Source organism: Salvelinus sp. IW2-2015, linkage group LG19 (genome assembly GCF_002910315.2).
Source record: "Salvelinus sp. IW2-2015 linkage group LG19, ASM291031v2, whole genome shotgun sequence".
NCBI lineage: Eukaryota > Metazoa > Chordata > Actinopteri > Salmoniformes > Salmonidae > Salvelinus > Salvelinus sp. IW2-2015.
The window spans coordinates 34,746,395-34,754,429 of NC_036859.1; the positions used below are offsets into that span (position 1 = coordinate 34,746,395).

The 8,035-nt window shown below is 44.7% G+C and overlaps 1 pseudogene; it reads left to right on the forward strand.

The window, feature by feature from the left end:
- Window positions 1-7,269, forward strand: part of LOC111979140 (tyrosine-protein kinase JAK1-like) — a 25,129-nt pseudogene extending 17,860 nt beyond the window's left edge.
- Window positions 7,270-8,035: the final 766 nt, after the last annotated feature.

Consider the following 8,035-nt stretch of genomic DNA (forward strand, 5'->3'; position numbering starts at 1 on the left):
TAAAATGTTATTTGTGATTGTTTTTACGTTTTAGTTGCAATATATGCAAATTTTATGAAATGTGTAACGTACACGTGGGCTATTCATTGTGAGTGATGGTACGTTTGTATAGCATGTAGCATGTATACTCTACTTTGACAATATATTATGGTAGCATGGCCACAGATATGATTTGAAACCAGTGATTGTTTTGTTCCATGTTCTCTCTCTCTCTCTAAATAAAAATGTATTTCTGTAGAATGTAACAGCCAACACATACAGCCAGCATGTGTACTGTACTTTGACATTATATTATGGTAGCATGGCCACAGATATGACCCTATTAGGTGTTTATGTATGTACAGCAGTTTGTGATGATGGAAAGAGTTGGACAGAATCTAAACCATTGCACTCCTTTAAATGCACTTTCTGTTACTTGGTAACTGTTGCCTAGTACCAAATGGAATGTTGTGGTAAATGTTTCAAAGACTCATAGAAAGCACAAGACTGCCAGGTAAATAGCAATACAAATATACAAACTATAAAAACAAGTGAAGATGTGTGTGTGTGTGTCTCTCTCAGGGAATGGATTACTTGGGATCCCAGCGGTTCATCCACCGGGATCTGGCGGCCCGGAACGTTCTGGTGGAGAACGAAAGCACGGTGAAGATCGGAGACTTTGGCCTGACCAAGAGCATGAAGGAGGACAAGAGTTACTACACTGTCAGAGAGGAGACCGACAGCCCTGTGTTCTGGTGAGCAATGTTTAAATAGAATGACAACACAGGAGGTTGGTGACACCTTAATTGGGGAGGACGGGCACGTGGTAATGGCTGGAGCAGAATCAGTGGAAAGGTATCAACAACATCAAACATATGGTTTCCATGGTTTCCATGTGTTTGATGGCATTCCATTCGCTCCGTTTCAGCCATTATTATGAGCTGTCCTCCCCTCAGCAGCCTCCACTGAATGACAAGATCAGGTCCTAGAACTTAACATGATAGTTGTCTCCCAAATTTACATTTACATTTAAGTCATTTAGCAGACGCTCTTATCCAGAGCGACTTACAAATCAATGTGAAGAACATGAGGTCAGGTGCATTTTAAAGCCTGGATCCCAGTCTATTTAAATGCTATTGGTGCTACACTCCACGACCAAAAGTAAGTGGACACCTGTTCGTCGAACATCTCATTCCAAAATCATGGCCATTAATATGGAGTTGGTCCCCCCTTTGCTGCAGTAACAGCCTCCACTCTTCTGGGAAGGCTTCCCACTAAATGTTGGAACATTGCTGCGGGGACTTGCTTCAATTCAGCCACAAGAGCATTAGGTCAGGCACTGATGTTGCGCGATTAGGCCTGGCTCGCAGTCAGTCGGCATTCCAATTCATCCCAAAGGTGTTCGGTGAGGTTGAGGTCAGGGCTATGTGCAGGCCAGTCAAGTTCTTCCACACTGATCTCGACAAACCATTTCTGTATGGACCTCGCTTTGTGCACAGGGGCATTGTCATGCTAAAACACGAAAGGTTCTTCCCCAAACTGTTGCCACAAAGGTGGAAGCACAGAATCGTCTAAAATGTAATTGTATGCTGTATTCCTCCTCCACCAAAATGTACAGTTGGCACTATACATTGGGGCAGGTAGCGTTCTCCTGGCATCCGTCAAACCCAGATTTGTCTGTCGGACTGCCAGATGGTGAAGTGTGATTCATCACTCCAGAGAACACGTTCCAATGCTCCAGAGTCCAATGGCCGCTTTACACCACTCCAGCCAACGCTCGGCATTGCGCATGGTGATCTTAGGCTTGTGTGTGGCTGCTCGGCGATGGAAACCCCTTTCATGAAGCTTCCGACAAACAGTTCTTGTGCTGACGTTGCTTCCAGAGGCAGTTTGGAACTCGGTAGTGAGTGTTGCAACCGAGAACAGATTATTTTTACGCGCTATGCTCGATTTTATACACTAAAATATACGCTTTTATACATATATTCGGCTAAAATAGCCGAATCCACTAATTTGAAGGGTTTTCCACATACTTTTATGTATATTCAGTAAGTATTCAGACCCCTTGACTTTTTCCACATTTTGTTACGTTACAGACTTATTATAAAATTGATTAAATAGATTTTTGTCCTCATTAATCTACACAATACTCCATAACGACAAAGCAAAAACCTGTATTTGGGGAGTTTCTCCCATTCTTCTCTGCAGATGCTCTCAATCACTGTCAGGTTGGATGGGGACTGTCGCTGCACCTCTATTTTCAGGCCTTTCCAGAGATGTTCAATCGGATTCAAGACCGGGCTCTGGCTGGGCCACTCGAGGACATTCAGAGACTTGTCCCAAAACCACTCCTGCGTTGTCTTGGCCCTGTGCTTAGGGTCATTGTCCTGGTGGAAGGTGAACCTTCACCCCAGTCTGAGGTCCTGAGCACTCTGGAACAGGTTTTTATCAAGGATCTCTCTGTACTTTGCTCCGTTCATCGTTCCCTCGATCCTGATTAGTCTCCCTGTCCCTGCCGCTAAAAAACGTCCCCAGAGCATGATGTTGCCACCACCATGCTTCGCCGTAGGGATGGTGCCAGGTTTCCTCCAGACATGACGCTTGGCATTCAGGCCAAAGAGTTCAATCTTGGTTTCATCAGACCAGAGAATCTTGTTTCTCATGGTCGGAGAGTCTTTTAGGTGCCTTTTGGCAAACTCCAAGCGGACTGTCATGTACCTTTTAGTGAGGAGTGGCTTCCATCTGGCCACTCTACCATAAAGGCCATCTGGGCACTCTACCATAAAGGCCTGATTGGTAGAGTGCTGCAGATATGGTTGTCCGTCTGGAAGGTTCTCCCATCTCCACAGAGGAACTCTGGAACTCTGTCAGAGTGACCATCGGGTTCTTGGTCACCTCCCTGACCAAGGCCCTTCTCCCCCTATTGCTCAGTTTGACCGGGAGGCCAGTTCTAGGAAGAGTCTTGGTGGTTCAAAATTTATTCCGTTTAAGAATGATGGAGGCCACTGTATTCTTGGGGACCTTCAATACTGCAGAAATGTTTTGGTACCCTTCCCCAGATCTGTGCCATAATCCTGTCTCGGAGCTCTACAGACAATTCCGTCAACCTCATGGCTTGGTGTTTGCTCTGACATGCACTGTCAACTGTGGGACATTATATAGACAGATGTGTGCCTTTCCAAATCATGTCCAATCAATTGAATTTACAACAGATGGACTCCAAGTTGTAGAAACATCTCAAGTATGATCAATGGAAACCAGGCTGTATCACATCCGGCCGTGATTGGGAGTCCCATAGAGTGGCGCACAATTGGCCCAGCGTCATCCTGGTTTGGCCAGGTAGGCTGTCATTGTATATAAGAATTTGTTCTTAACTGACTTGCCTAGTTAAATAAATAAAAATATTTTTAAAATAATTTCGAGTCTCTTAGCAAACGGTCTGAATGCTTATGTAAAAAACTATTTTCGCTTTGTCATTATGGGGTATTGTGTGTAGATTGATTGAATACATTTTTGAATAAAGCTGTAATGCAAAAACATTTTTTAAAGTCAAGGGGATCAGATTCAATTCTGATGTTCGGTCCTATGATGTTAACAGGATGGGGCTCATTGTATTTACATTAACTCACATGGGCGGCAGGTAGCCTAACGGTAGAGTGTTGGGATAGTAACTGAGAGGTTGCTGGTTTGAATCCCTGAGCTGACTAGGTGAAAAATCTGTTGATGTGCCCTTGCTCTGCATAAGAGCGTCTGCTGTGACTAAAACGTAATGTAAAATGTACATATTAACCTTGGTTGTGTTCATTAGGCAGTTGGCATCCAACGGAAGAAAACAAACAGGAAGGAACTACCTGAACTTGTCCATCAAGAAACGCTCATTTTCGGTTGCGAAACATTTTGCTACGGTGTGCCTTAACCCATGTGTTGCCGTGTAGGTACGCTCCTGAGTGCCTGGTGGACTGTAAGTTTTACCCTGCGTCTGACGTGTGGTCCTTCGGAGTGACCCTCTATGAGTTGTTGACCTACTGTGAGACGAGCAGCAGTCCTACCACGGTAAAGAACTTTGTCTCTTTGTTAACCTTACTATGAAAATATGTTAATACAAATTCCTTAAACTTGACTGATTTGACAAATACCAGGGGTCAGACCTGTTAACATGTATCTGATGAGATACCAGGGGTCAGACCTGTTAACATGTATCTGATGGAGATACCAGGAATCACACCTGTTAACATGTCTCTGATGCGATACCAGGGGTCAGACCTGTTAACATGTCTCTGATGAGATACCAGGGGTCAGACTGTTAACATGTCTCTGATGAGATACCAGGGGTCAGACCTGTTAACTGTCTCTAGGAGATACCAGGGGTCAGACCTGTTAACATGTCTCTGATGAGATACCAGGGGTCAGACTGTTAACATGTATCTGATGAGATACCAGGGGTCAGACCTGTTAACATGTTCTGATGAGATACCAGGGGTCAGACCTGTTAACATGTCTCTGATGAGATACCAGGGTCAGAGCTGTTAACATGTCTCTGATGAGATACAGGGGTCAGACCTGTTAACATGTCTCTGATGAGATACCAGGGGTCAGACCTGTTACATGTCTCTGATGAGATACCAGGGGCAGACCTGTTAACATGTCTCTGATGAGATACCAGGGTTCAGACTGTTAACATGTCTCTGATGAGAACCAGGGGTCAGACCTGTTAACATGTCTCTGATGAGATACCAGGGGTCAGACCTGTTAACATGTCTCTGATGAGATACCAGGGGTCAGACCTGTTAACATGTCTCTGATGAGATACCAGGGTCAGACCTGTTAACATGTCTCTGATGAGATACCAGGGGTCAGACCTTTTAACATGTCTGATGAGATACCAGGGGTCAGACCTGTTAACATGTCTCTGATGAGATACCAGGGGTCAGACCTGTTAACATGTCTCTGATGAGATACCAGGGGTCAGACCTGTTAACATGTCTCTGATGAGATGTATCCTAGTCTTAGTTAACTACTCTGTTTTGGGGTCAAATCATTCTGAAGTTCAATACTCTGAGCGGTGCACTGTTCCACTTCCCTTCATGGATTTGAAAGGAAATTACTAGAAACTCCTTCCCCATGCTTGTACCAATCCAATGCTTTTAAATGCATGGGGGGAATGCATAAGTGTATAGTTTGGGAGAAAGGACTGTGGTGTTGGTAGGGATAGAACTGGAGCGCCAGTGTTTCATCTGTTTTGGTTTTGATCATGTGTTCTGGTTGTTCACAGGTATTCTTGGAGATGCTTCGTCCAAACCAGGGTCAGATGAATATCACCCGATTGGTGGAAGTGCTGATGGCCGGCAGGAGGCTGCCCTGTCCACCTCACTGCCCAGATGCAGTAAGAGAACTCTGGGAAATGGTTTAACCTGCTCACAAAGGCTGTAGTCGTTCCGTTTCTTTCATCTGAAAGCTAATACTCTGGGGTGAAGTTTCCTCTAGGTACAGATCTAGGATCAGCTTCCCCTCTCCCGATCCTAACCTTAATCATTAGTGAGAAAAAATGCTAAACTGACCCACGATCAGTGTCTAGGAGCAACTTCACCCTACACCAAAGCTAATAGCACCCTTTCTAAATAGAAAGTCACTAGTGTTACTCTACAGATGTAGGATCTTAATTTGACCAGTTTCTCACAGCAGGAAAATAATCATACAGCAACAGGAAATGGGAATTATTATGTGGATTATAATCGACTGACATTTTTGTAGGGGTTGATCAATTTTTTTTTAGGACAAATCAAGTCTGACATTTTGAAAGTGGAAATTAAAAACTTTAGAAGCCTTTTTAAACCTTGAATACACTACAAGTTTGCATTTCCTGCAGGAAATTTCTTGCAACAACAGGGTGATCAAATTTAAGCTCTGACACGTGTATAAAAATAACGATGCTCAATAGGAATGAGTAGGAATAGAACAACCTGCATATCTAATGGCTTTGAGCAGGTTGCTCGTTATCAAAGCCGATGTACATCAGCATAAAAAGGAGAATTGCATCCACAAGGATAAACATGTCTTCCCAGGTGTGTTATCATAGCAACATTTTGACCCCTAGCTTTCAGGATATACATTTTTTGATGCTTCCCGACCCCAAAAAAGTTTGAAGATTTTTTATATCTGGTCTCTGGTCTTTGCACTTGTGTGTGTGTGTGTGTGTGTGCGTGCGTGCGTGTGTGTGCAGGTATACTCACTGATGAGGAGGTGTTGGGAGAGTTCCCCGGAGAACAGGATTCAGTTCAAAGACCTGATCACAGAGCTGGAGCTGCTGCTGGACGAGATCCACGGAGGAGATGGACTGGCTGTCTGACCTGACAAAGCTGCTTCTGGACAAGAGGCACGGAGGAGATGGACTGACTGTCTGACCTGACAAAGCTGCTTCTGGACAAGAGGCACAGAGGAGATGGACTGTCTGTCTGACCTGACAAAGCTGAAGCTGCTGCTGGACAAGAGGCACGGAGGAGATGGACTGTCTGTCTGACCTGACAAAGCTGAAGCTGCTGCTGGACAAGAGGCACGGAGGAGATGGACTGACTGTCTGACCTGACAAAGCTGAAGCTGCTGCTGGACAAGAGGCACGGAGGAGATGGACTGTCTGTCTGATCTGACAAAGCTGAAGCTGCTGCTGGATGAGGCACAGAGGAGATGGACTGTCTGTCTGAATCTGACAAAGCTGCTGCTGGATGAGGCACAGAGGAGATGGACTGTCTGTCTGATCTGACAAAGCTGACACATAGATGGATAGATGATAATACTAGTGATGCACCGATATCCCATATTTTCCTTGACAAAAAAACAGAGAATGAAATCCGATATTTAAAATTTTAGCGGCCTTTTAAGCATTATAGTACAGTTAAATAGTTAACACACACACACATGGACGCAGCGTTCTAAGGCACAGCATCTTAGTGCAAGAGGCGTCACTACAGTCCTGGTTCAAATCCAGGCTGTATCACATCCGGCCGTGTTGGGAGTCCCATAGGGCAACGCACAATTGGCCCAGCGTCTTCCGGTTTGGCCGGGGTAGGCCGTCATTGTAAATAAGAATTTGTTCTTAACTGACTTGCCTAGTTAAATAAAGGTCACACACACCATACTGCCCAAAAAGTTATTTTGTTGGCATTTACATATGTCCCATTACAGTAAAACATAATCAAAACCTATTTCTTTCACTTACTTACTGTGCTGTTTCATTGTTCAGTTGTATGATGAAATCCTGGTTGAGAATTAAACTTGTCAAGCAGTGAAGTTTCAGCTCTGTTTCTGTGGCCTCTCTTCCTCGGTGCGCACTGTCACTTTGTCCATTTCCATCTGGTCCAGCTGTGTATGTAACATTTCACTCTGTTTCTTGTCTGCATCGAAGTAGCGGTCCTTGTAGATGCATTGAGCATGGTGGAGACACAGTAAAGAGAGAATGCCACCGAATCGCTTGTTCACAGCCTGTGTCGGAGGACATGACAGAGGGCATCTGGTAACCCAAATCGAAACAGAGGGCATCTGGTAACCCAAATCGAACATAGGGCATCTGGTAACCCAAATCGAATAGAGGGCATCTGGTAACCCAAATCGAATAGAGGGACTCGGTAACCAAATCGAATAGAGGGCATCTGGTAACCCAATCGAACATAGGGCATCTGGTAACCCAAATCGAACATAGGGCATCTGGTAACCCAAATCGAATAGAGGGCATCTGGTAACCCAAATCGAATAGAGGGCATCTGGTAACCCAAATCGAACAGAGGGCATCTGGTAACCCAAATCGAACATAGGGCATCTGGTAACCCAAATCGAACATAGGGCATCTGGTAACCAAATCAAGAATAAGGGCATCTGGTAACCCAAAATCGAATAGAGGGCATCTGGTAACCCAAATCGAATAGAGGGCATCTGGTAAACCCAAATCGAACATAGGGCATCTGGTAACCCAAATCGAAAGAGGGCATTCTGGTACCCGTTACCAAATCGAATAGAGGGCATCTTGGTAACCCAGATGCCACCTCTATTGCGAAAATTTGGGTTA